This window comes from Pomacea canaliculata, linkage group LG12, assembly GCF_003073045.1.
Source record: "Pomacea canaliculata isolate SZHN2017 linkage group LG12, ASM307304v1, whole genome shotgun sequence".
Taxonomy (NCBI): domain Eukaryota; kingdom Metazoa; phylum Mollusca; class Gastropoda; order Architaenioglossa; family Ampullariidae; genus Pomacea; species Pomacea canaliculata.
Window position 1 is genome coordinate 6,564,629 of NC_037601.1, and position 25,339 is coordinate 6,589,967.

Below are 25,339 nucleotides of genomic sequence, written 5' to 3' on the forward strand. Positions count from 1 at the left end.
CCTCGTATTGACTGTAACTCCGAGTGTCTTGTCACGCCTTGTGTGCTAAAAAAGAAGAAGAAAAAAAAAAAAAAAAAAGAAAAAAAATTCAGCGAGAAAATATGAGAGGAAGGATGGAAGGTGGGGATTCGTGCCCTCCAAGGTCTAGTGGGGTGTAAATTATTTTTTTGATAATTGCTAAAACTTATTACAGAATCAGTTTCTCCAAAATCTGAGTGAATATCATCAACCTTCTCGAGATAACACTACCAGCACGTCTGCCCGAGAAAGAGTGAAGCAAATATTTTTTTGTTCTCTCTTTCACTCACTCTCTCTCTCACACGCACACACGCGGGTATAGAGTTGACACAAATACCTTACAATAACAAGAATGCATTCCTTTTTGCTGCGGAAACGGCTCACATTTCAGTCCATCGACCGTCTCGGAAAAGAATGGCAGCTTTCAGAAACATGATGGTTTAATCTACGAAGCCCTGATGATAGATTTTGTTGAGTTACTTCCCTGCATTGTTCCTCTCCGTTTTTTTTTTGCTTTCATGCCGCCAGTCAAGATGGCGGAACTGCTCTAAGGGGAGACGACTTTCTTCTTGCCATCTCCTGGGCGGAGTGAGCAGTGCTTACCTGCAGAATGGACGCGAAAGCATCCTTGCTGATGGCGAGTTTGAGTGGAAAATAATTTTAAAATGACTTTGCTTTGCTCTTAATAATCCATTGTTTCCCCAGCCATGAACGAAGAACACCGAAAAAAAGATAAAGATAAAAGATGAAAATCACAAAATCTCCTGGGCATATTCTTGAAGCTCGTGCATTAGTTTCAGCCTTCAGTGATTTAGAAGCTATAGCTGATGTCAATCCACAGGTGCATTCTACTTATCAATAAATGAATAAACAAACACATATTTATGACAAGATAATGATCGCGTTGTATTCAGTTAAATCATTTTCAAGACTTATTTCAGGTTAGCTTTGAAGTTTTTATCATTCTTTCGGCGAAGTGGTTACTTGATAGCAAAGATATCTATCTTGGATAGAAATTTGTATAATGGATAACAACAACCTACCTTCCCTTTCCCTCTCTCCTGTGTCTGTGAATTCTACAATATGATTTTTACTAACAACTTGAAAGCTCTAAGGAGTCGTAGGAAGAATAACATATGGAGGAGTGTTTATTCTTTACTACACGTACCATCGGATACATGATGTCGCTAGGCTTACATGCCTTTAGTGTTGTTATATCAAACCTACATCAGCATGGTCCATATTCCCTGTGAACTCTACAGACACTGCCAGGTGTGGAGAAGATGGCGTCTGCACGTGAAGTCACTCTGAAGACTGCAGGCACGACTCTGTAGTGTGCAGGCTCGCCGTTGGCTGCTGGATGAGTTGAGTGGAGGCTGCGAGCATGTGACTGCAACACAAGCTGCAAACGCATTTTTGCCTCAGTCGACGTGCAGAAAGGAAGACGGGTAGACACAAGTTGAAATACAGCCTCAGGGATGATTGCTGGATGTCTGCTTTCCCTTTGTCTTTTGCTCGCCATTGTAGGAAAGGAAATGAAAGAGATTACCAGGAAGGAAGAAGAAAGGAGAAAGAGAGAGAGGACCGGGAGAGATTGCTTGGTCTCGGCTTTCCAGAATCAAGACGAAGAGCTTGCAAAAATTATTACCATCATCTTTGATAATAGTAATATTACAGGGTAGCAGCTGGACTCGAAGAACTTGAATACAACATACAGAGGGTTGAGCTCACACCTTTGTCGGTAGGTCTGAGCATTTACATACTAACACACATAAATACAGCTCTCTCTCTCTCTCGCTACACACACACACAGATATGCATACACTCGCACGCACTCAGGCACACAAACAAACAATTTCAGAAGGAGAGAGAAAGAGAGAGGAGAGAGACAGGAGCCAAACTCAGAAAATTCCGTGCCAGCCACAAGATTTTAATGATAACTATCTTGTTTATCCATATTCGCACACGTGTTGGAGACAAATGAGATGTTGATGTTCACCACTCCTCCCACAACCGACTGAATTATTTTTTCGGTCCTTTATTTCTTTTTCTGCCTTTCGTCGTCTCCTCCTCCCATTCTCGCTCTATTTTGGCTTCGACTTCAGACTGTATCGTGGTGTAGAAATACACAATCATCTGCAAAAGAAACTTAGCATTACGAGTAAACAAAATAAATCTACTTTTTATGGTGATGTACGATAAGCAAGTGCACTAGTGACATTTCTCCTTCTTGGTTAAGTTCTAGCGGGATTATTTTATATCAAGTACCCCCAGGGCCGGCTCGACCATTAGGCGAAGTAAACAGTCACGGAGGGGGAGGGAAGAATGCCCTGCTGGTTTATTTTTCTGTTGAGCGATGAATAATGTTAGGGGAAAATATCATTTTTATAGAATTACATTTGCAGGACACCTTTCCTCTGCTTGTAGGTTGACTTCATCACACGAGTTTCTCAGTTCCTGTATTACAGCAAATCCACATCATCTGAGTGCACGGAGGTGAGTTAAGGAGCATCATCTGAGGTGACCAGCGGGGATGTGGAGGGCGGAGGATGCGAGGGAGGAGCAGCATTGGTGGATGAGGAAGGGAATGGTCGGGGCTGATCCCTAGGATGGATGGGACAATATGCCAGGCTTACATTTCTCTTTACTATTTTTAAGTTGAAAGTTCCGTGCTAATGCATAGAAAAAAACTGCAGCCTAGTTTAGGGACAACAACTTTAAGCATGTTTCTTTTTGGTTATGACAACTATTTAATGCTCAATATTTTCTTTACTTACAAACTTTGAGCCCGTGCTAATGTCATGCTCTCATTTAAGAGTATTAAAGTGTCTAAGAAACAAATATCAAAGTAAAGATTTAAAGTTAAATAATTTTGTTGATAAATGGTTCCCTTTTTTTGGGGAGAGATGGGAGAGGGGTCCTTGAGTACACCTTCCAAACTCCAACCCAAGTCAATCCACACCTCAAACCATGAAGTCCAAATACATTAAACACAAAGCAAACGATGAATAAATCAACAACCATCACCTGACATCAATACACAAGGACGACACCTACAGTCTGACATCAGTACACCTGCACTGCACGCCCACGTTGTCCCCATGTTCATAATTCTCTCATTACAAGAAGCTAAGAAGCCATTCCAGCGGTGACAAACAAGAAGACACTGACTACTGGATGACTGTGCGATGACAATGGAAGAAGATTTTTAACCTGGAAGAACTGACTTCTGATGTGTTTTTGCCTTGAAGCAAATCGTTAGAATCAATACGCCGGGAATTTCCGGGTTGAAACGTGAAGATCACCGCCATTTAATGCCAGCATTGAGATGGAAAAAGTAGTGCCGTGAAGACATGCGCAGGAGGAGGATCATTTCGTGGTTTTGGCAGCGATGCTCAGGGCTGCCTCACGTCCACATTATTTGGTCGGTATTGGCTGAGATGGCAGGAAATGTCAGGCCACCTTTTGGCACATTGAAAACTAAACAAATATTTAAATGGTGAACATCTATAGAAGTTTATTTGACTTGAAAAATGATATAGTCCATGGCTAATAGAGATGTGTGTGTGTGTGCTGGCTACTTCTCTTCTCGTTTACTCTTAAGATGCACGAAACTCTCACTTCTTGTTCCTCGATTTCTCTTTGTGTTTTCTATGTTTGTACTTTATTAGTCCTCAGTACTGTTGTTTACCTTTCTGTCTTTTATTTGTTGTCCATTTCTGGTTCTTGTGTCAAGCGCCAAGAGCTTGTTCCTTTATGAGCGTGAGTATGTGATATACAAATGACGTGGATGATTGATGATGGTGGATCATTGGATTGATGATCGATTCGATGGATGATATGATGGATGGATGATCAATTCGATGGATGATTGGATGGATAATCAATTCGATGGATGATTGGATGGATGATCAGTTTGATGGATGATTGGATGGATGGATGATTGATTGGATGGATGATGACGGAGGATGGATGATGGATGATGAACATTCATATACATATATATTTACACACTTAAAAAAGAAAGTGTTACATCGGAGTTCTAGAAAAATGTCATAGGACGACATATGTTTCATAAGTCGGTTTAACCTTATTAACTGAAACACTTGAACAGGAACCAAGCTAACTGCTTGGTGCTGCTTGTATATCTTGTAGAAGAGATATCGAGAGATAGAGAGATGTACATCCAAAAAAGAATATGAACTGGATCTTGCCCTTATTCTCGGTCTCTCTGAGTTGAAGAATGCGTCTCGACCTCCACAGCTAAGCATCCAGAGCCAGCCAACGATTCCCAGGGCGCCATAAATATGACTGAGACAAGTTTCCATAAAAACTCCAGTCGCGACGCCCAACGCCTGACGAATGCCTTGGAGACACAGGACCTTTGGTCTGTACTCTGTCACGATCGTTCCCCACGGGGTAACCCTGGACGGAACTGCCCACGGAAGTCCCAAATTCATGAGGCTGCGCATGACAGGAAATGATGTCCATGTACGCGCCTTACCCGCCACAAGGCGGACACGGAGTTGCAGTAAATACCATTTTGCCCTTCTCCACACCGGCTACTTTTCTTTGTACAAACACAAATATCAAGAAATGTTTTTGAGTTTTTTTTTTAGAAACTCCTCAAGTGCTGCCACCACCTGTTAGTAAATGTCTTCTCTTTGCGCCTCCGTCAATGAGCGGTTGGCAAAACAATCCTCACTGCTCTTATCTTCTTCCACCAGTAAAAATAAATAAATAAATAAATAAATAAATAAATAAATAAATAAATAAATAAATGCCATGTCGTCCAAAAGGTCGAGTTTTCTGAAGATCGTTTGGGGCATGGTAAACTTTTACTAAGATATACCACAACATACTCAAATAAACAGAAAAAAGAGCTTCATTGACTCGTTTGACTCGCTGGAGCAAACTTGTTGACTCTGAAGGAAATTATTTTCAAAATAATTGGCGTTAGTACAAATATATTACACTATTTTTTTAATCAGGAATTGGATTCCTACGCTTTGCTGCAATGTGAACGTGTGTATACTCTTTATTTATTTATTTATTTCGTCTTTATTGTGACAGCAACGTACCTCCACGAACAAGACTAACAACATATTTAAATATTAAAAGCAAAAAGGTAGTTTACACTGCATATGTTATTCAAAAGAAAGAATGGAAAAGTCTTTGGAAACTTTTCTGCGGAGTATTTCTCGTCGTTGACCTCACTTTGCGTGACGACCATGTCGATGCTGAGGAAAAGCCGCATGCAATAACTGACGATAAGGATGACGAGACCATCTACAGGAGCAGCGATGAGTGAAGCAATAAAACGATGAAACACCGCAGGATGCAAATGGATTTACTTCAAACGATTGGATGGATCATGAAAGATTAATGCAGAACGACAACAGTCGCTTGACTATATGGCGATGGAAGTGGAGGGGCAATCTGTGCAGCGGTCTAAAAACATCGCAATCCATTATCTAGAAATCTTTGCCGGTATTTTTTTGTAGGCAAAATACATTTTTAATGTCACGCAAAACGGGAAAAAACTGTCCATTATCTCGAATTCTTCGTTGCTATTACTTTTTACGCTTTTACAGTAAATTGGTAACATCCTACACGACGGGAAAAATCATTACCTAGAAATGTTTTAAGGTGTGGTGTTATTAGTTGTACATTTTGTGATGACATGCTCATTGAGGGGTCACTCCGGTTCAAGTGAGTAAAAACGGACATAAAATGAATCATGAACCTGCAGACTGGGAGTACAGTCGCACTAGCTGATTGCTAAAGTCGCACTAGCTGATTGCTAAAGTCGCACTAGCTGATTGCTAAAGTCGCACTAGCTGATTGCTAAAGCATAGAAGTCATCGAAGGTGGTAATAATTTATAAGCAATTTAGCATATTGCTAGAAGTTAGCACCTCCAGCTAACGTCTCTGTATACCATTGCCATGGTGAAGGCAGTGAGTGATACCAGGCCTGATGAAGCTGGATGTTGGAACCAGCTTCACTTTACATCGGTGTAGGGATCTCTTCATTGCACGCGTCGTTTGTGGAAAACAAGCTGGCACTGAAATGTTTGGCACGTGGTCATAAACATCTTCGTGCGTGCAATGAGCGAGCACGCACATTCAAAGCAGAGATTTGGCCAGAATGTTTTTCTATGGCGGTCAGAAACTGGGACAATCTCCATTAAATCTGGTAAAAAAAAAAAAAAAAAAAAACAAAACAAAACAAAACAAAAAAAAACAAACCACGGAAACATCAGGTAAGCAGAGTTTATACACTCCTGTCTAACCTGGATTAAAGTAAGGAGATTAACTTGAAATTTTCGAACTTTTCTTTCCTCAACGCCACTCCTCTCAAACTCGAGTGACTGTCATGTGACTGTGTTCAGGTGAGCCCACCCGAAATAACAAAGGTAAGCGTAGACTGTAGTCGATACGATGGTTATTATGCTTTCTGCTGGTTTTACTAAAAGTCTCCCTTTATTGTTTTTGCCAGATCGATGTCCAAATTATCTCCTTCCAACCCTCCTGCTGCCGGGGTGTGTCTCTTTTGTCACTCGTGCCATGGAACTCACACAGCTTTGCCTCTCCGACTCACGTAGACCAACGGTCTCGGAGAAGGATGAAATCTGCTGAATATGTCCTGGTGTACAGGATGTATTGTCGATCCTTCACTCCACGCAAAGCTTGTTGCAGATGTACATGTTGCTTGCTTGGTGCCAGATGAGAGGGAGAGAGAGAAAGAGAGAGATCCCAACATGAATTTTAAGGGACTAGATTTTGAGTGGCTGTCCTGTATGGAACTGTGGGGATTAAATTCTCGTTTATTGCCCCCTGTAGGGAAGCTTCTAAGCCTTCCGGTTCCGATCCCGTCTCAGGCCACTCAGACCTCTCACAAAGTTGATTGTCAGCTTTTTTTCCCAGCTGCACCTGTTTGCATTCTCATTTTCATGCGAAATCACAGCTAGATGGAGTTTCACATAAAATAAACCAACCTGCCTGTATTAATATCCTCATCTCCAGCAGGGAGACAGGAAACTTAGGATGAGCTCTGAGGTTGGACAGACTGCGATCGTCGTTTTCGTTGTTTGCTCAACTGCTTTGACTGCTCTGTTAAACGTTGATCGAGTTCCAACTTTGTCCTTCAACTTAGTTTGCATTCTACAAATTTCTGTTGAACTCAAAAATTTGATATATGTGGGTACATATCTATATTTATGGAAAGATTCGACACGGCGCTGACATAAACGAAGTTGATTGAACCTAAACGCAATGACGTTGACCTCTTAAGACGTTTGAATAACATTAAAGAAAAGCAAAGATAAGGGATAAACACGAGTTAAACCGCAAGCCTTCAATGCATGGATGGTTTGTGCAGCTCGAGGGATGGGTGCGACGGTGAGTGAGTCTGGGTGGACGAGGCACCCGGAACAAACTGGATGGTTAAAGAGATGAAACATTGGGAAGAGGACCTGAAACGGAAGACTGCATCCTGCGGAAAGTTGACAGGATAATGTGGCAGCAAGAGAGTGAGTGGCGGAGGAAAAGAAGTCCTGGCAAGTTATTTTTCACAGCAGAAATGGATGACGTTCACCTAGCAGCAGCGCCACCTTTCGGCACTTGCACGCGCATCTCAGACGGCGCGAAGAAGTGGTCCTGGGCTTCAAAATGAGAAGCCTCCATTCGTCACGGAAATAGAATAATATACCACACAATCGGGCATAAAGGGTGCAATTCCCACACGGTGCGCTTCCCAAAGTGCCAGGTTGTGGCGGGCGGAAGGAGTTGCCTGTCAGAATGGTGAATGGGTGGCCGTGAGGCGAGATATTAGTGCAGAGACCCCGCCATTCGTCTCGCGAGCCCCAAGCCAGGGGCCGGTGAGTTGCTAATACATCAGCGGAAGTACTCTTTCTTTGTTTTGTTTTAGAGTTTGGGAAAAGTGCCAGCAATCAAACTTATATCGTCCTCCCCCAACCTCCTGCCCGCCCGGCTTCATGCCGGTGCCGGTGTTTTATGGGCGCGGAGGAGAAAGTTGGGAGAAGGGATGGGGAGCAGGGCAGCTTTGTTGTCAGGGTTTGCTTCAATCAGAGGAAAGAAAAGAGAAGTCAAAACAAAACGAAATATAACAAAACATAAAGGATCATGAAATAGAGGTAAACAAGAGAAAATAAGAAGAGATCGTATAGAGATTGATATTCAGTGCAACTGGCCGCCAGCCGTTACCCACAATCCAACCGGCGTGTCAGTGAGTTGTGCTCACTGCTACGTTCCATTGGCGCTGTAATGACATCATCGTGGTGGTCGAGCGCCTTGCCAACGCCAGTGGAGCCCATCGGGCTACCGCACCACAATCTAATCTCCGCCGCCGTCTAGGGACTAATTAGGCGAAAAGGATTACGGCCCATTGTACTTACTGGGTTATGACCCTTTGTAAGCTTGACCGAGTTGGGTTAGAAAAAAGATTCGGCTGGACTGGAAGAGTATGGCAAAGAATTTAGGCACGGAGGATTGGGGTTCAGGGGTGGGGATGATGGAAGAGCAGGGAAAACGATGAAGAAGGGGGTAAATGAGGAGAAACAGGGAGGTTTTTAAGGGAGGAGAAGTGGGGGGTAGGCGGTTGAAGCTCCAGCTCTAGCGGAAGAGAATCGCTGATGGACGGTTGTTGTTGACACTGGTACGAGTTTTGCTCCCTCCAGTAAGGGTTCAGGTCAAATCATAATGATGTCAATGTGATGAAACTACCTTTTTATATTCTAGATGAACGGTGGCCTGTGTTGGAGCAACTTGCAAGCATCGTCCAAAAAACTTGCTTCAATGTTGAATAGAGTTATGGTGAAGATTAGAGGAGAGACAACTTTCTATAGCAACAAAGTGGTTTCTCAACTATCTAAGGAAAAGACACAAAGTGAAGCCAGTTGTTGGTCCATTTCACTTCCCAGCTTCCAGAAAAGTGTTCATAATGTCGCGAGCGGCATGTCCGCGCACAAACTGCAGGCAATAAAGAGGCGCGAGAGACACTAAAGGCATTTGATGGCGACTCTCCTCCATATCTTCTTCTTCGCTTCCTTCACCGGGATTTACTTCTAGACTAGCCTTGAATGAAAGGTCTTTCAGGTCTCTTTCGTTCCCGTAGAGGTTGCTGTAGAGTGGTATGGCTGTTGGCCACGTCACATCTCTGTCTGCCTTCACCTCCATGGGGGAAATGTTTGGAGGATGTGCTTCGGCGTTTGGTCTTCTTGCTTGCGACAGGCAGAAGCGGTTAACCCTCCATGTTTTTCGTCTGGGTCAGAATCACAAGTTTTGAGAGGTGAACCCCCTGACTCAAGAAATTGGCTGAAAGTACCACAAAATCATCCTTCTGGAAGCTGATCTCAAAGTCAAAGCTTCATGCACGCAATCGTAAAGTGGAAGAAAACTGAGAGAGGAAGTCAAGAAGAAGGTGGGATCCATTAGAAAGAATACCAAGCCATCATTGAGCGCTAAGGATGCTGAGCTTTTTGTACGGAAATAAACTATTTGTGAGTACTTTTCAGCGTGCATCTTACCTTTTTGTAATGTGAGCATGATGGCCACTTAGGTAGGAAAACTCCGTAGAAAATGTCTCATTGCTTTTAGTGGCTAAAGCTTTCAACAATTTCCATATAAATCTGGGCTTTGCTTTTTCATCGTTGACAAGCATCCCAGAAAGAGGCAGTGAGTGTTAAAGCGCATTGCAGGCATTTTAGCGGTAAATAAATAATGGATCCTCCCTTTGCATTGCACGCTCCCCAATCAGGAATCTTGATTACTAGGTTGCAGATGTCTGTCGGAAACAGATTAACTATTGAAAGACAGATCCATCAGTTTCTTGCTTTTCAGACGGACACACGCAGTTAACCAGATTATAAATTTAAATTTTACAATAATTGTAGTACCAGCGGTGACCAGGAATAATTTTACCCGCGTGCACTTTCAAGGGAAGTCACTCATCAGCTTGTTTATTATTCTACTAACAGAGTTCCTCCTCATGCTCATATCTGATGCCACTGGTAACGTAAACAAATAAAAATTAAATATACCCCAGGGAAAATAATAAAAGCAATAGGAATCATCGACATTAAAGATTAAAGGGTACTAACCGTAATTTGGTCAAACACTAATGATTCGAAAATCCTCCAAACAAATATCGCCACTTCCTGGTTTTATTGTGTTATTAAAATCATGTAAACAATCATCAAAGCGAGGTTAAAGCTTCATATAAATAAAAGGGGTAGAGAATTGGGAGAGAGCGGGGGGAGAGAGAGAGAGAAGGAGGGATGGAGAAAACGATTGAAATAGAAAGCGAACTGGCTCCTAATTTTTTTCGAATTTATAGTTTCCTACGTGCGGCCTTTGTTGTATTGCCCAAGGCGCCTGCGGCGGTCGAAGTTTAAATCAATTAGTTAATTACCCGAAACCCCATGTCTGTTCACGTTCGCGCGGCAAAGACCGGAATCGATTGCTTCCCTTTGCTCGCTGCCGTCTGCCGTGTCGCTTTGGCGTACAGCGCTCTGTGAAGAAGAAAAGGTCAAAGGTTGAATGGAACGGAGCTGCTGCTGCTGTCGCTGTTGGTGGCGGTGGTGGTGGCGGTGGTGGTGGTGGTGGGAAATCCATTGCGTTTGGATAGCGACGAAGTCGGAATGCGTGAATGTTTGATGAAATTCCTGCGACAGCAACGGCGCTCTTCAGCGCGGAGAGAACAAACACTCATGCCAGTTCCGGCCACGAATTAAGGCAAAGAAAGCAATGCCAGCGCTCTGGCGAGTTCTTGAGAGAGCTGCTTCAGCCTTGGAGGGTTAGAAATAGTCCCAAATCGTTGCTTTTGTTCGGTGTTTTTGTATTTTAGAATCTTTGTTATTTTGTCATAAAAAGTGAGTGTCTCTGTCTCCATATTTTAAAATGTTGCTATTTTTATGGGTTTTTTTCCTTTTTATTTTGTGTTTATAATATCGCGTGATTCCTTTCTTGCTTTGGAACATTAGTTTTTGTTTTTATATTCTAATTTCAAACTTCTGATAACTCGTTACTGTTGGCACATGGTTGTCTTGTCAAGAAGCCGTTGAAGAACGATTGTATATCACTTCTCTCGTAGTGTAACAACCGAAGACCATCCCTATCTTGCACTGGGCTGGCATTGGACTGAAGTCAAGGCGAATATGGATGTGAAATACAGAGCTCCGAGTACAAACACGTTTAGGCAATTCACAGTGGTTAGTGTAAATCTCTAACGAACAGCAGATCGTACTTTAGTCCTCTGAGTTTAAGGTTTGTTCTGTCTCGTGACTAATTTACACCTGGGTGGAAATATTGACCTGCAAGGTGTCAACATTCACATCTTTGATACTATTAAGCACAGCTACAATCATTTTAGTGAATGCAATTATCACAACAACGAGATCAAAAGAATTTATCCTCAGCGTATTTCGGTTTTATTCTTGTCTTGGCCATCGATCTCTTTCATTGGATACTGGAGAAACTTTAAAGGGGTCTAAATAATGTCGCTTTTATTGTCTTCCGTAGCTGGACAGCAGACCTTCTACAACCTTCCTCCGCGAATTTTACTAGCTGTCAATCGGAGCTGGTACTGATAAGAAAATTGTCAGACTCATACAGGTGTCTTCACGACCTTTCCATGGGAGTCGGTCTCTTCGGTCTGCATTGGACAGACGCCTCTTCTTCTTCTAAGATCTCACTGTTTAAAATTCTATTCCTCTTTCTGTTCTCTGTTCAAAACTGTCGTTAGGTCTCAAAATCTACCTTTAAAAAAAAAAAAACAACAAACAAACCAACATCGTTCATATAGTGAGAAAACTTCCCCGATCACTCTTCAGTCCTTTGTCATCATTCATGTTTGCCAGGGTGTCCTCCGTTTCGTGTAGAGTAGATTGTCGGTTCGTGTGCAACGCCTTGAGCTGAAGTCCACACCAAAAAATTCAGTTATTATAAAAATTGACGTTACCCTCCCCAGACCTCTATAAATCTTTCTTTAAACCAGTTCATTCATCTCTCTCTTTCTTCTTCTCTCTCTTTCTCTCTCAGGTGGCCTCCAGCACAAACACGCCATCACGCACCATCTCATTGCTACAAAGTGCTGCATAAAGTTTCTTTAGACGTGGCAAGGCTGCGAGCCCTCGTTAGAGCCTCGGAGACAAATTGGTTATTGATGTTTATGCAAATGCTACTTCCGTAATCACGCCCCTTGCTCGGTGTTTGCAAGGTGCTTTCAGCTAGCGCGAGATTCGGCTTACACTCAGGTTTCGGCTTCAAAGACTAATGCGTCGCTCTGTTTGTTTTGAGGAGCAATAAAAAGATGGGTGGAGGAATGCACGCACGGATGGACAGATGGCTAGCGGGGTATCTAGGAACTAAAGGATGGAAAATTATTCCCCATGGCTCCCTGCATCTCAAAGAAAGAAAAAACAAATAGAAAAATGCGTTATTTTGAAATGTAAACAATGTTGAACTGCAGGAGATCGAGGTGGTTATTAAAAAGGTTTCCGGTCGGGAGCGACCCGCTGCTAGGGCAAGGGGAGGTCACTCAGGGCTCAGCCCGCGATTTTGCGCAGGGAGGGACAACTCTGGAGGGGAAAATTGAAGGGTGAAGGACTTAGTAACGTCTTAGGGACGATGGCCCCAACGAGAAAAGCACGCGCATCAGCAATCGCGCAAATTGTACCCGTATTGCAGGGCGATTACAACGCCACCTCGCGGCTAACTGTTGCACGCAGAGAAGCACGTGATTTACAAATGAAAAGACGCGATAACTCTCCGAGTTGGCGAACGTGATCGTTCCAAAAAGCTCGCCCCCACAGAAGATGTTGACATGGCCACAGACCGCCGTGAAGCCAGGCGATGAGTAAATACTTTTATTATGAATGTTTATCGAGGACGAGGACGAGGTGTGTGTGGGCCCCTGACAACTGATTACACTCTGTTTGGCTTCGGGTTGATGTGTAAGGGTTTGTGAGGAATTAAGGGAATAGCTATTTTAATACTAGAGTGAGCTATATGTTTATTTAATAATTGTCTTCGTTAGCGATAAAAATAAGAGACTCTGTAGGAACTAATTGTCGTAATAGAAGGACGACGAGAAGAAAGGGATGATGATGATGAAGGGGCGAGATATATCAGCGTATTGTCCTAGAAACTGTAGAAAACCACCATAAACTCTAGAATATTGCAAGTTTTAAATTAGGATTCTTATAATGTACTCACGAGAGAGTTTCAAATATACTAGCATATCTGTGATATATACTCACAAGATAATGTGTATAATTACAGTAAAATAATGAGATATGAATAATGCGGAGGGTGCTCAAATTATAAATTTTATTCCATTTACAGGACTTACAATTTCATCCGATTTCTATTTACTTTATTTCAGTCCCATGATATATCGTTGGTGACGTCCAAGTTCAAAAGGTCATGGCACTAGAGCTCCAATCAACGAATAGAATTTTTAAGAATGTCGACGTAGGTTCATTTCAGATCCTCGCGCCTGTAAAGACGTTTCTTAACCAAACAAATGCTGTCCACAGTTTGACAATGTTTACAAAGCTGTATCACATGAAACTACTGGTTTTGAGGTGGATAGTCGGGACATCGGAACTTCGGTCAACATGATAAGCTAGTTGTAGACTTATTTGTCAATATATTGTGACTATAACGTTCTTCGAAGCTGTGACCTTTTGGCACTTGGAACGGTTACAAACGGCATTAACCGTCTCCCCTGCACAGTATTTTTACTCTTCACGCCGCAGGTTGCTACACCAACACCACCACGAGAGTTTGTGTTTGCGCCAACCTCGAGAGATGACACGTCAGATGCCAGGCGACTAACCTCTTTGGGCAAGTGTCGACCTCGCTGTCCATAGCCATCAGCAGGCGGGGGCATGGGTGAGGTGAGCCCCACCACTCCACACCCTTCCCCCCGTGCACTGCCCAGGCGGGACTATAATGACCTTTGTCTCTTCTCTCGCTGTTTCGAAATACTTCCGGTTCAGTTCTAGGACTTGTCTACGAGGCACTAAATAGTACATCCAGGCCCCGACCTTCAGCTTGTCCCCCTAGCCAGAGTCAAACTGACCCTGCGGTCTCACAGCAACGATGTTAAAGACATTTTTCAGTTTACTGGTTTGCTGTAGTCGTTAGGCAAGGACTTGATGGAGTGGCTTGCTTTCCACTGGCAATATTTTTGTGCCTTTGTTTATTTTCATCACGCTTTTTTCTTGTTCACTCGTTTGTTCAGTGTATTATCGACATGGAAATAGAACTTGTGTAAATACACGCATTCAAGCGTAAAATTCAAGAAAACTTTCGTTAAAACAGTTTTATAGGGAGGACATCTATGACAACAGTTCTAGCGTCACACATACAAACACACAAACAATCATAATCACGCGGAGGACGATGGGGGAACTGATAACATCTCTCGTGCAAAATAATGTTTTCTTTTAAGCACAAGAATTTTCTAGAATGCTTCCTTGTACGCGAAAGATAATTAGCAAGCAGAAGACACGGTCCCAATCCGGACCAGCGCTTGCACCTGGATTGCCAGCAATCCTTTACCGCTGGCGTGACTTGGTCGAGATCTCGCGAGAAGCACAAATCGAAGTCTGCACTGACACATTCAATTGGGGGACTGACATTTGCAACTCGTCTCTTCGCACTTCCTGTTTCGGCGAGATCAATGCACGAGCTTCTACTTCCAAGCCCAGGGCCCGAGCAAGATGAGACCAAAAGCCGCCGGCGTCTTTGAAGTATGCGTGAGGGCTGGAGGTCAGTCCTAGCAGGTCACCCTCCTCCCCGCTGGCTGCAGCGAGGCTGGGATGCTTTGAGACGTGACTAATTATCCTCCATTTTGATATGTGCATACACATCTTATGTAGGCTCGCGCGTGCGTGTTCTTTGTGGTGTTTTTTTGCCTGTCGGTGGGAGCCCCATGTCTACACGCACATCCACATCGTATGTTGCATTTCTCAGAATAATTAAAAAAATCTTGCTGTTATTTTTTTTCGCTTCCCAAGGAACACAAACCTTCTTTAAGAAAGCAAGCCTATCACAGTGAACAAAGCCGTCTAGGGGCAAGCGAGTTGTCTCTCTTGTAGAGCTCCGATTTGCCTCCCTTTGCACAGCTGCTGGCAAGGTGGAGTGTTCAGTTCTTGACCTGCTCACTGACGATATTTCCACAGTATTATCTTTATCGTAACGTGTGCAGGGTGCGGTAAATAAAGATTTTTATTTTGTCTGTTGTGGAGGTTGTTTACAAGTTTCATATTACCCAGTCTTGCCACATTATTTAGTTACTTTGTATGATAAACTTTCAGTGTAAATTGCAGGATCCTTCCACTACAGTAGTTTCCATTGACATGCAAGCATCATGGTTTAAAAAATAATTCGCATCACATCAAGTCTAAATAATAGTTATAATCAAGTCGTACTATATCATCAAACATTTGTGATATCGTAAAAGGACCAGTAAGATCATACTAGGGGCGAGGTGATGACGGCAGCATGTCAAATGGACGTTGACCTGACCCTTGTCCTTTCCATGAGATGACCCTTTCCTCGTGCAGGTTTGTTGGGTAAAATTTATGGACAGTTTTATGTACAGAAAAGAGCTAAGAATGCTCACGAAGGAGAGTTTAGTAGCTAGAAGGCATGGTCTGCTGAAAGTGGTTATGGACTTTGTAGTGTTTTCCCATCCTCGTGAAGACACTTGCCCTGCCTTCAAGACGAGAAGTATGGTAGAATAGCTCTCTGAATCCCATGAAGGCAGAAAGAAAATGGCGTTAATGATTGTTATTAGGCAACAGTAAAGTAGGGAATGTGTTAAAAAGGCAGCTATCGGAAAGCTGAACTTAGTCACGATCTGCAGCCACGCCTTTTGGGAGGTGACCCAATAATCGGTTGTGCAAGTCAGCCGAGAGACGAGAACAGGGTTTTGTGCTAACAAGAAACAAACCACATTTGGGACGACACATAGACACAGAAGCAATGTTATAAGCGACAGGGATAGAACACAAGCAGCTGTGGCAGTCTGAACAGACTTAAGACCTATGTCATCAAATGCAATGTTATAACAAAAGACGTATATTGACTCAAGAGATAATGACAAGACATAAGAAAAGGTGATAAGACTTGAAAGATAAACATTGGCCCTGCTTCTGCTTCGTCTCCAAAATAGAGGTTTTGATGTTACGAGACAGCACAGAAAAAATTCGAAGCATTGTGGGCTTGTGTTAAAAGAGGTTTCAACGCTGAAGCTTTTGCAAACTGGATTTCCCATTCCTCTTAATTTTCTTACCGTGTGCCGAAAAGTTTCTCTACATGGGGTAAAGGAGATGAGAGAAAAAAAAAACAAAAAAAAAAAACAACAACCCCAGAATAAAAGAGGAAAAAGGAACGAAGACATCTCCTCTTGTCAGAATAGGTTGTCAGATCTCATATATTATAGAAACCTTTTGCACCAAGCTTTGGCACCGACATTGAGAGGTCCCGCCTTTTGTTGGAGAGAGGGAAGGGTTTTAGGAAATATGTATTTACAAGACGCCTAGCAAACTAATGTTCACGTTCTTGATCTTTCTCACAACCTTGCATCCGTCCATCCGTCCTGAAAATCGGAAATGTATTTCTCTAATAAATCTCAAAATTGAAATGTGCAGGCCATGCATGTCCCAGGGACACGTGTCAAGAGCAGGAGACACGGCAGATGGCGCACAGATAGCAAGGACTGGAGTCGGGACAAGCGCGTGCTCAGAGAGTGGCTGGGACAGAGATCCCCGAGGACCTCAAAGACTTGAAGCATCATGCCATGCGGCCTTAAGAGACACCTGGGCCCTGCAGTATTGTTTAGTTGTCATGGTGATGTATATTTTTGAACCGAGGACAGCATTATCAACGTCTCCGCCGTCTATCAGTTGATCTTTCGGGTCGTCAAAGCAGCGGCGTTTGTCTGTGTGTGTGCATGTGGGCAAAGCAACTGGAAAAATATCTTCTAAGCGCATGCGTAGTCATGGGATTTAATATATCGGTGGCAGGAGATTGACCAAATTTAATAGTGAAACAATTTATTTATTTACTCTGTGCGTCCTCAGAGTGGTTCCCGGAACATTGAACCGGTCTGGCAAGAAATACCTGCCGCCTTTGATTTTCAATAGTTTCACAGTGCAGTCACGAACATCTTAATAGCTAAAGCTGCTGAAAACTGACCTTTCGCACCTCTGTTTTATCTACTTTAGATTCTCATATTTCTCACATTTCCACTCGTGAAGAATTGAGGTTCGCAACTGGGTTCTTCATTTCAGCGGGAGTGTAGATTGCCAAAGTGGTGGTCTCCCCAGTCGAGGGATAGGTTTCATAGAAAGGATGAGGATTCCCGAGAATTTTTTTTCCTGTGGGAGAATGTTGGAAAAGATAGATTTCAGCGCGTAACTGTAAGAAATGAGTTCTGTCGTCTTGGAAAAACGCCCCAATGTCCCCGAGGTGCCGAAACAAACAAAGCTGCCGGAGCGACATGTTCATTTAGGATGGTGCATGCGTTTGTCAGTCTGTCCTCCACAGTTTTGCTCGCGATGGTGAATGTTTGTTTCACAAATGTAACAGTGCGGCACTGAGAAATTCAAGGTATAAAGAATAAGAGTAGACTTACATGATTTTAAGGTGTTTCGTTTAATATACAATATTTATATAAAGACAAACTGTAGAGAAATATGTTTGTTTGACAGTTTGTACGGTAAAATATTTTGATTTATTATATTTTAAAAAATTATTTTATAAAGCTGAAGTCAAGGTTTGAGCATTTACACCAACAAATTAAAAATATATCCAGATATTAATAAATTTAAATTATAAATAAATTAATCAGTGTAAAATACATATCAACATAATATCAGTCACGTGTTTGCTGTCGTCCTAGTGTCCAGCTTCCTCACAGTATTGATGACATGGTGAGCAAACCATCATGGCAGCCGTGTTATGTCAAAAAGTAACTTATTTGTAATATGTGTCAAGTGAAGAAGCCTCTCTCAGGACGAGGCAAGCCAATAAATCGCACGAGCAGGTCCTTTCAACAGCCAAGAGCGTGTCGATTCGGATCCGAGACTCATTCAGCGCTGGGCGACCGAGGTCGCTGCGTAGACGTTGTATCACAGACGTGTCCAAGGGAGAGAATCGACCGGTCGGCAAGGGGACTTAACGCTTAGTTATGAAGGTCCTCAGCGCACTCATTGGAGTAGAGAAAGTGATTAGAGCCGCCAGCCCGGGTTTCTTCGGCCTTTTCTATCGCTGGGAAAGCTTGTTAGAGACACCGGGAGGGCGAGATTGGCAGGTCCTCGTTACAGAGAGTGACTGCTGATGTCGACAACGACAACGGAGATAACAGCGGGATTGCGTTTAGGAGTGCAGACGGCGGTGGTGGGATGGAAGAGGGAGGGAAGGGAGAGGGTTGGGTGAGGATGGTAGATAATCGCGCGAGTACGGGTGAGCCGGAACGAGGACTCGGAAGAAGTTTTAATTGAACTGAATGGGGGAAGCTGACGCAGACTAAACAAGCGCCGGAACTCTCCGGTGACTACCCGGGGTAAAGTAGAGGCGAGTGGCCGCAAAAAGCGAATGAAACACCCGTGATGGGTTAACTCGAGTGCGCAATTATCTTCAAATCAGTTTATTTACGTTATTATAAGGTGCTAGTCTATCTAAAAGACCAGCAACAACCACACCATGATTGGATTAAAAATTCTGTCACATGCTTAAAATTAAGGACAAAGAAAGCAAATGAACTGCAAGGATAAAAAGTAAACAAAGCTATAAAATTTAAAAAAAATGTAAACATACCGTAAAATGATCGCCTCTGTCGTTGGAATTTGCAAAGGATACTATAAAGCTTTTATCTCTTTCCCTACCAACACAAAATGTAAATGAGTTTTTGTCTGTACATCTACAAAAGGTAGAGACATCACACAGCTCATCTCAAGTGACAGCATTAGGTCCTTGTGTTTTGAAGATTTTACAGACTTTTTTCGGAATCGGAGAAAATAAAAACTTTCGCGATTTCTGCTGGCATCTTCAGAAATCGCCTTCATTAAAAGAAGCATTGATTTTTCTATTGAGTTTCAGCTCCGCCATTGTGCGGCGGTGCAGGTAGGACAAGAACAAAAGGTTCTCTGCACTAATCATAGAGATGAGGGCCTCATGGGAAGTGTTGCGATGGAGGTTAAGATGCAGTGGAGGACGGCAGGGAGTGGTTGGTTGGTTGGTTGGGGGGCGAGCAGACGTGGATGTCGCAGGGTCTGATAACTGCAGGCCGCCGTGAGCTGATGAGCAGTGTTCACACAAGGCTAACTTCCAATTAGCAGCTGATTCCTGACCCCGCGCTTCTCCTCCGCGCCTGCTTCGATCGCTGCTTCTTCGGTTCCTCGCCGTCCTTCCATTTCTCCTCCTCCCTAACGAGAAAAAAAAAATAAAATACAACAACTCTGTACACTTGACATTTGGCTTCTATGTGCATGCTTTCTCTTTACTTCTCTGTGTGTGTTTGTTTCTCTATTTACGATTGCGTGTGTGTGTGAGTATCTATCGCATAATCATCGCTTTAAGAAGATTGTTGTTGAAGCTTCAGCGACTTGAAATTGAATACGAGGAGACTGACAGATATTTATAGCTGGGAAAGGGATGTCAATAATCCTTTATACATCTACAAAAGGGCGGCCCGGTGGCGCAACGGTTAGCGCTGTTAGCGCCTGTCACCAATACAGTGAAGGTTGGCTGCCCTGAGTTCATTTCTCGTCTCGGGCACGCTGTTCTTTCTCTGCACGTGGCATCTGTTTACAGGGCTGGCTGCCCTCCGCCAAGGACGGTCCCAAGCCCGGCTGAAAAAGGAGGAGGGTTGGGCGTGGGGCCAGCACCCCCACCCCGTAAAAAAAACAAATCCTTGCTACCAAAACATCGACAACAGTTAAGGCTGTAGTCGATGGCCTATGCCCCAGGAGGGGCGAAGGGCCTAAAAAAAAAAAAAAAAAAAAACATCTACAAAAGCATGGATAGCATTATCAGTTAGTGGAGAACGAAAGAAAAAACTAGAAAGAGAAAGACAATCGAGACCGGACAATCTATAACTTCATGAAAGACTAAAAGTTGGTCTTAGGAGACCGCCAGCAATTCCGTGATACACAAGTCCGTGTCTAGTGGATCCCTGATGATGACCTCATACTCACAGACCTTAGTCCCCGAAGTCACCAAAACAGTAAGGGTTGGCTGTCCTGGGTTCAACTCTCACTCGGGCACGCTGTTCTTTCTCTGCATGTATCATTTGTTTACAGGGCTGACTGCCTTGTCATGATATAGTCTTAGTTGCTGGCTCGGCGTAAAACACCAACACCTAAAACATTAGAAATTTTAAAAATTTAGAAATGCAGAACTTAAGAGCACAAACAGACGGGTGACTAGGTCTGAAGTTACGATGGAACTACCCTGGCAACAATAAAAAGAACGAGGATGAAGACTGCTGTAAACAATGTCGCCATTCAAGAGATTTACCCACAAATCCACAGATGTACTCACAGACCCAGGGAGTGAGTGTTAATACTTTTTTCTTTTTTAAGCTTTTCCTAATTTCACTTGTTCCGATGAAATTTGTCTCTGACTGTTTTTCACATTGACCCCGTCGTCCACGTCCACTTCATTGCTTGTGCTTCTTTCACTCTCTGTGTGATCGATTTCCTGGACAATCATTTTAAATTCTAGATACATTCCGATGTGGAAATCAACATTTCTGTTGGTTTGGTGAACATTGGATTGCTTGGGTCTTTTTTTTCCAAATGAGACGACATCGCAACAGCGTTAAGGCAAAAAATAAAAAAATAAATAAACGGCAACTGCGGAAGATTAGTTCTGTAAAGCATGGGCGTTGGTTAAAAAATAGTTCTGTCAGATTATGCTGGGAGTGAAGTCCAGTGTCAGTATTCATGCAGTGAGGGTAAACCGTTGTCCCATGGAATTCAAAGACAAATGAAAAAGTCTATAAGCCGACTGAGCTATGGAGGGATAAGGTGGTCTTCTTGTAAGTGGACCCAGAGCTGTGTCAAAACTACTTTGTCGATGATCTTAGAGAGAAAAGACAAAGTGCAAACTGGGCGATAAAGCAGCGGGCAAAGATATCCTGGGGACAAATAAAGAAATTTCCGCGGGGTGTGGACAGTAAGTGGAAGCTAAGAAAACAATAAATCTGTTCTTGCTGTCCCCGCTTAACCCTTGGGGCAACGACTTACTCTCACTTCATGAATGCGGCCTCCGGTGATGGGATTGTTTTTAGTCAGAATAATTTCTTCTCAAGGTTTGACCTCCTCAGGTCGCATATCATTGAGAGCTCTGCACAGCACCGTTTAAAATAGATTCTTTATCGTTTCCACTTGGAAATGGTGTTTAGAGATTTCTGGGACTTGAGTCCATCCGTTTAACTACCCTTCGTACGACACCTTGGGCCTGATGTAGGAATACTGCCGAAATCGCCTGTTCTATTCAAAATACTATTTTTCAAGCGACAAAGATATATCGCAAGTGTTCTGATGACTCCCCATCATTTTCAATGAGCAACAAGAATGACAGAGTGTGTCATTGAGGGTATTATGATCATTAAAATACGTTGGCTGGCAAGAGAAATAGCGTGAGTGATGGAATAATAATTACAGATGAATTGATGATTGTATTTTTTTTTCGTTCGCTGACTCTGGAACTCATGCCCTCGCACAAACGCGTGCGTGAATGCAACAAATAGACACGGACACACTCCCATACGCATCCACACTTTGAAGCTCGCACACACACACACACACACACACACACACGCACTCGCACACACACACACGCACGCACTCGCACACAGGGGACAGGCAGGCGGGCGCGCGGCAAAGAGAGGTGATCGATGGGCAACGGCCGCGGATCGAAGTCGGTTGTCTCCGCCGAGGAGGCCTGATTGAATCCCGTGATCTCAAGATGCACGACTTTGTCTAGTGGGCCAAAGGCTCCATATGTCGGAGCTTAGCTCGGCTCACTGGACCCACTCTCCACAAACACCGCCGCCGCCTCCACCGGACCGCGGGGGCAAGGTCCTCCAGTCCTGGTGAGCAGGGTGCAAAGGTGACGAACTGTGTGTGTGGTGTGTGTGGTGTGTGTGTGGTGTGGGGTGTGTATGTGTATGAAATTTATTTGACGTGAAAAGCCATTGGCGAGTTGGACAACTCGAAGACTACTGTAGGGGTCGAGTCAGGAGTTTCGCGAAGTCAAGTCGTTCATGTCATGTCTTACCATCAGCTTGGTCTTCGTGCATATTCCTCGTATCTCAACCAGCACTTACCTCCCAACATATACAAAAAACACAATGCATACACACACTGGTTTTTTTTCTCTCTCTCTGTCTCTCTCGTACACGCGCACTCACCTACAAACACACACGCTCATCTATGTATTCTTTATCTATGTATCTTTATATCTATATATCTAGAAGTAAAGGTGGAGCGAGAGAGAATTTATGCAAGGCTTTGCCAATGGTTGTCACCTCCAGCCACCTTATAGTACCAGCCTCAGCAAGTCCAGCAAAGCTGCGAGGACCCCAGAGAGTGAGAAGGGGAGACAAATTCTGCAACAACTAGACTGAAGGCTATCGGCATGCAATCAGCTTCTGTCTCCACCTCTCACCCCCTTACCCTCCTTCTCCTCCCTTCTCCCCCTCTCTCCCTCTCAATCCTCTCGCCAGCCTCCAAGGCACTTCTTTTGACATCCAGGGTTAAATTTCACTGGGCGATTGAAATGCCAGGAAGGGAAGTAGACGAGGGGAAGAAGGGGAGGGGGAACCCGCGGCACTGTTAGCTTCTTGGATCAGACAGGTGATTAATGGCGGCGATGTTCACAAGCAGCCTCTATCGACCTGTGCCGTAGTCCACGTTGTTCCTACGGACGCTAAATGCACGTGCATGCCAAATCGCATTTCCGCGTACACGCACGTGGAGTTGCAGTCACGTGAGGCGAGAAAAAAAGGTTGTGGAGGGATGGTAGCGGGAGGAAGAGTGTGTGTGAGAGAGAGATGGCCGTTTAGACTTTCTGTACAGATCGTTTGAACTGGGAAAAATGGAGAAAAAAGATAAATTCTAGTTTTCGTGGCGAGCTACCAGCGTGAGACGACGACGTAGTATTGACAGACCTTCGTGATTCTCGCAGTCCCCAGCGAGACAGATCGAGACTTGACATGTTGGACCACGCGTTATGACGGCGATGTGGGAGCACATCATTCTTGTTGGACTTGTCAGGGACTCTTATCGCAGATAACCCCGAGTACGGTAGATGGTAAGGTCAAAGGTTGTCGCTTTTGCTTCGCGAATGGAGGTAAGAAGTCCTCTTCTGGGTTAGGGTTAGTGCTGCATGCTTCGAGCACTGAGTCACTCAACTTTTATATACCTTGATAAGTATATATATAGTTACTTAGCAACTAAAATACACACACACATGTACCATATGCCATATGTACCTCGTGTGGTGATGGTGAAATGAAGATGCACAATCACCACCACACTTACAGAGGAGTCTAATTTTTCTGACTGACCAACATTCCCAGTTTTGATCATCCACCGATCAACTTTTCGCATATCTTTACATAAAGATATAAATAATAACATAAATATGCATAAATAAAGTAGGTGTACAGGACATTTTGTACCTACATAAACATGCACAGCACTTGAAACTCTAAGGGTTCGCACATCATGGAGACTGAATACACATCCCGCCATCATCGAAAGACGCGACAGTATTTTTTGATCGTTTAAACGACCGTTTGTATGAAAATAAATAAATAAATGACATATTATGTGAAGTTAATCGGTTTTAAATTTTGATTATCGTCGGCTGTTCCCTGCTTGTTATACGAATATTGTCGGGAGGACTGAGTTTGACCGATGTTTTTTTTTCAATCAATCCCCATTACAGAGTTGTCTCCTGAGAGATCACCCTGACCCAGACTACAACTTAGTCGCAGGAGGAATAGGAGGAGAGAAAATGAAGTATGTGCGGCGCTAAACACAACAACAGCGCAAACAAGATGGAGTCCTGAGACAGGGGCAGACGACAGAAGGTAACTCGCAGGGGTCAGATAATTTATAGTCTCTGACAAGGGTCAGACGATTATTTATAAAGTCTCTGGCAGGGGTCAGAGAGATTATTTAGAAACTCTTCGACAGGGGTATGGGAGGGACTGTTAGATATTCCCCCAGTCATAATCACGGAGATAAATCTACGTCGGAGGTATGTGAGTGTTAATTTAACTCTAGGGTAGTGATTGGAAGCAAAGTAGGGTTTTCTCCCCTCTCTCTGTATGGAGAGAAAGAAAGAAGGAGAGGGATCTGTGTGTGTGAGAGAGAGAGAAAGAAGGAGAGGGATGTGTTTGTGGAAGAGGGCTATTGACTTCACCCAGAACACACAAGCTGGAGGTCAATATCCCACAACATCAAGCTTTAATATTTATAACTTTTATTGATTCAAAGCAAAAGGAGAGAAAAGGGTCACCATGAAATGGGATTATAGACCTGGCTTCATATTGAGCACCCATTCTTCTCATCTCATTCATGAATATTCGCCGCGGTGCACGCCGCAGTTGGGATGAGGTTTATCTCTAGAGACCGAGATTCCGCGAAAGATGAGGCATCGGAGTGACATCCTCCTTTTAGCTGCGAACCACAGCTTTCACGCCACCCGAAATGCTCACCCATAACTGCCGGCAAGGGGGTGATTGCCACACGAGCCCAGGTTTTGCTTCTCCGTTTTCCACGTTCAAAAGAATTTTCCGACATTGCAACTAAATTCATGCATAAAGTTATGAACGCGGCCTCTCGCCGCGCGGCCATTAATTTTAATAACAATAAAAAGTTTTCTCTCAGGTTTCTTATCTCAACCTCTCAGCGGGGTCTTCTGCCTCCGAAGCATGCGTGAGATGTACAGTGTCAAACCGTTTGGCCATGGAATGTGTTTCTGCTCAATAACTGACTTTTAGTGCAGTTTTCGGGGGGAAAAACATGTAATTTTGTTGGCAGTTATTTGAATCAGGACATCGTAAGTCAAACTGATGGCCAGGTGAGCATGCTGATTTACCTTCGTAGCCTGTGGAGCTAACAGAGACATATACTTTCATCCTCCTCCCCATCTTCCCTCCCTTGCTGTGGGGGCGCTACTGGTCGTATCAGTGTTAGAAGCCAGTTGAGCTCTAGCATCCTTCTTCACAGGCGTGCGTGGGTGGGGTAGGGGGAAGATGGGTAG

The 25,339-nt window shown here is 43.7% G+C and overlaps 1 long non-coding RNA gene across 2 annotated transcripts; it reads right to left on the reverse strand.

Annotated features, from left to right (window-relative positions):
- Nucleotides 1-1,472: 1,472 nt before the first annotated feature.
- On the reverse strand, nucleotides 1,473-20,754 carry LOC112576716. 2 transcript variants are annotated; one of them, XR_003101889.1, is made up of 3 exons: nucleotides 20,258-20,754; nucleotides 18,875-19,482; nucleotides 1,473-2,154 (listed from the first exon to the last, which is right to left on the reverse strand). It is a non-coding gene; the product is annotated as an uncharacterized LOC112576716 (long non-coding RNA). The 2 variants fall into 2 exon arrangements; XR_003101888.1 differs by having other exon boundaries at nucleotides 20,254-20,754.
- Between the last annotated feature and the right edge of the window lie 4,585 nt (nucleotides 20,755-25,339).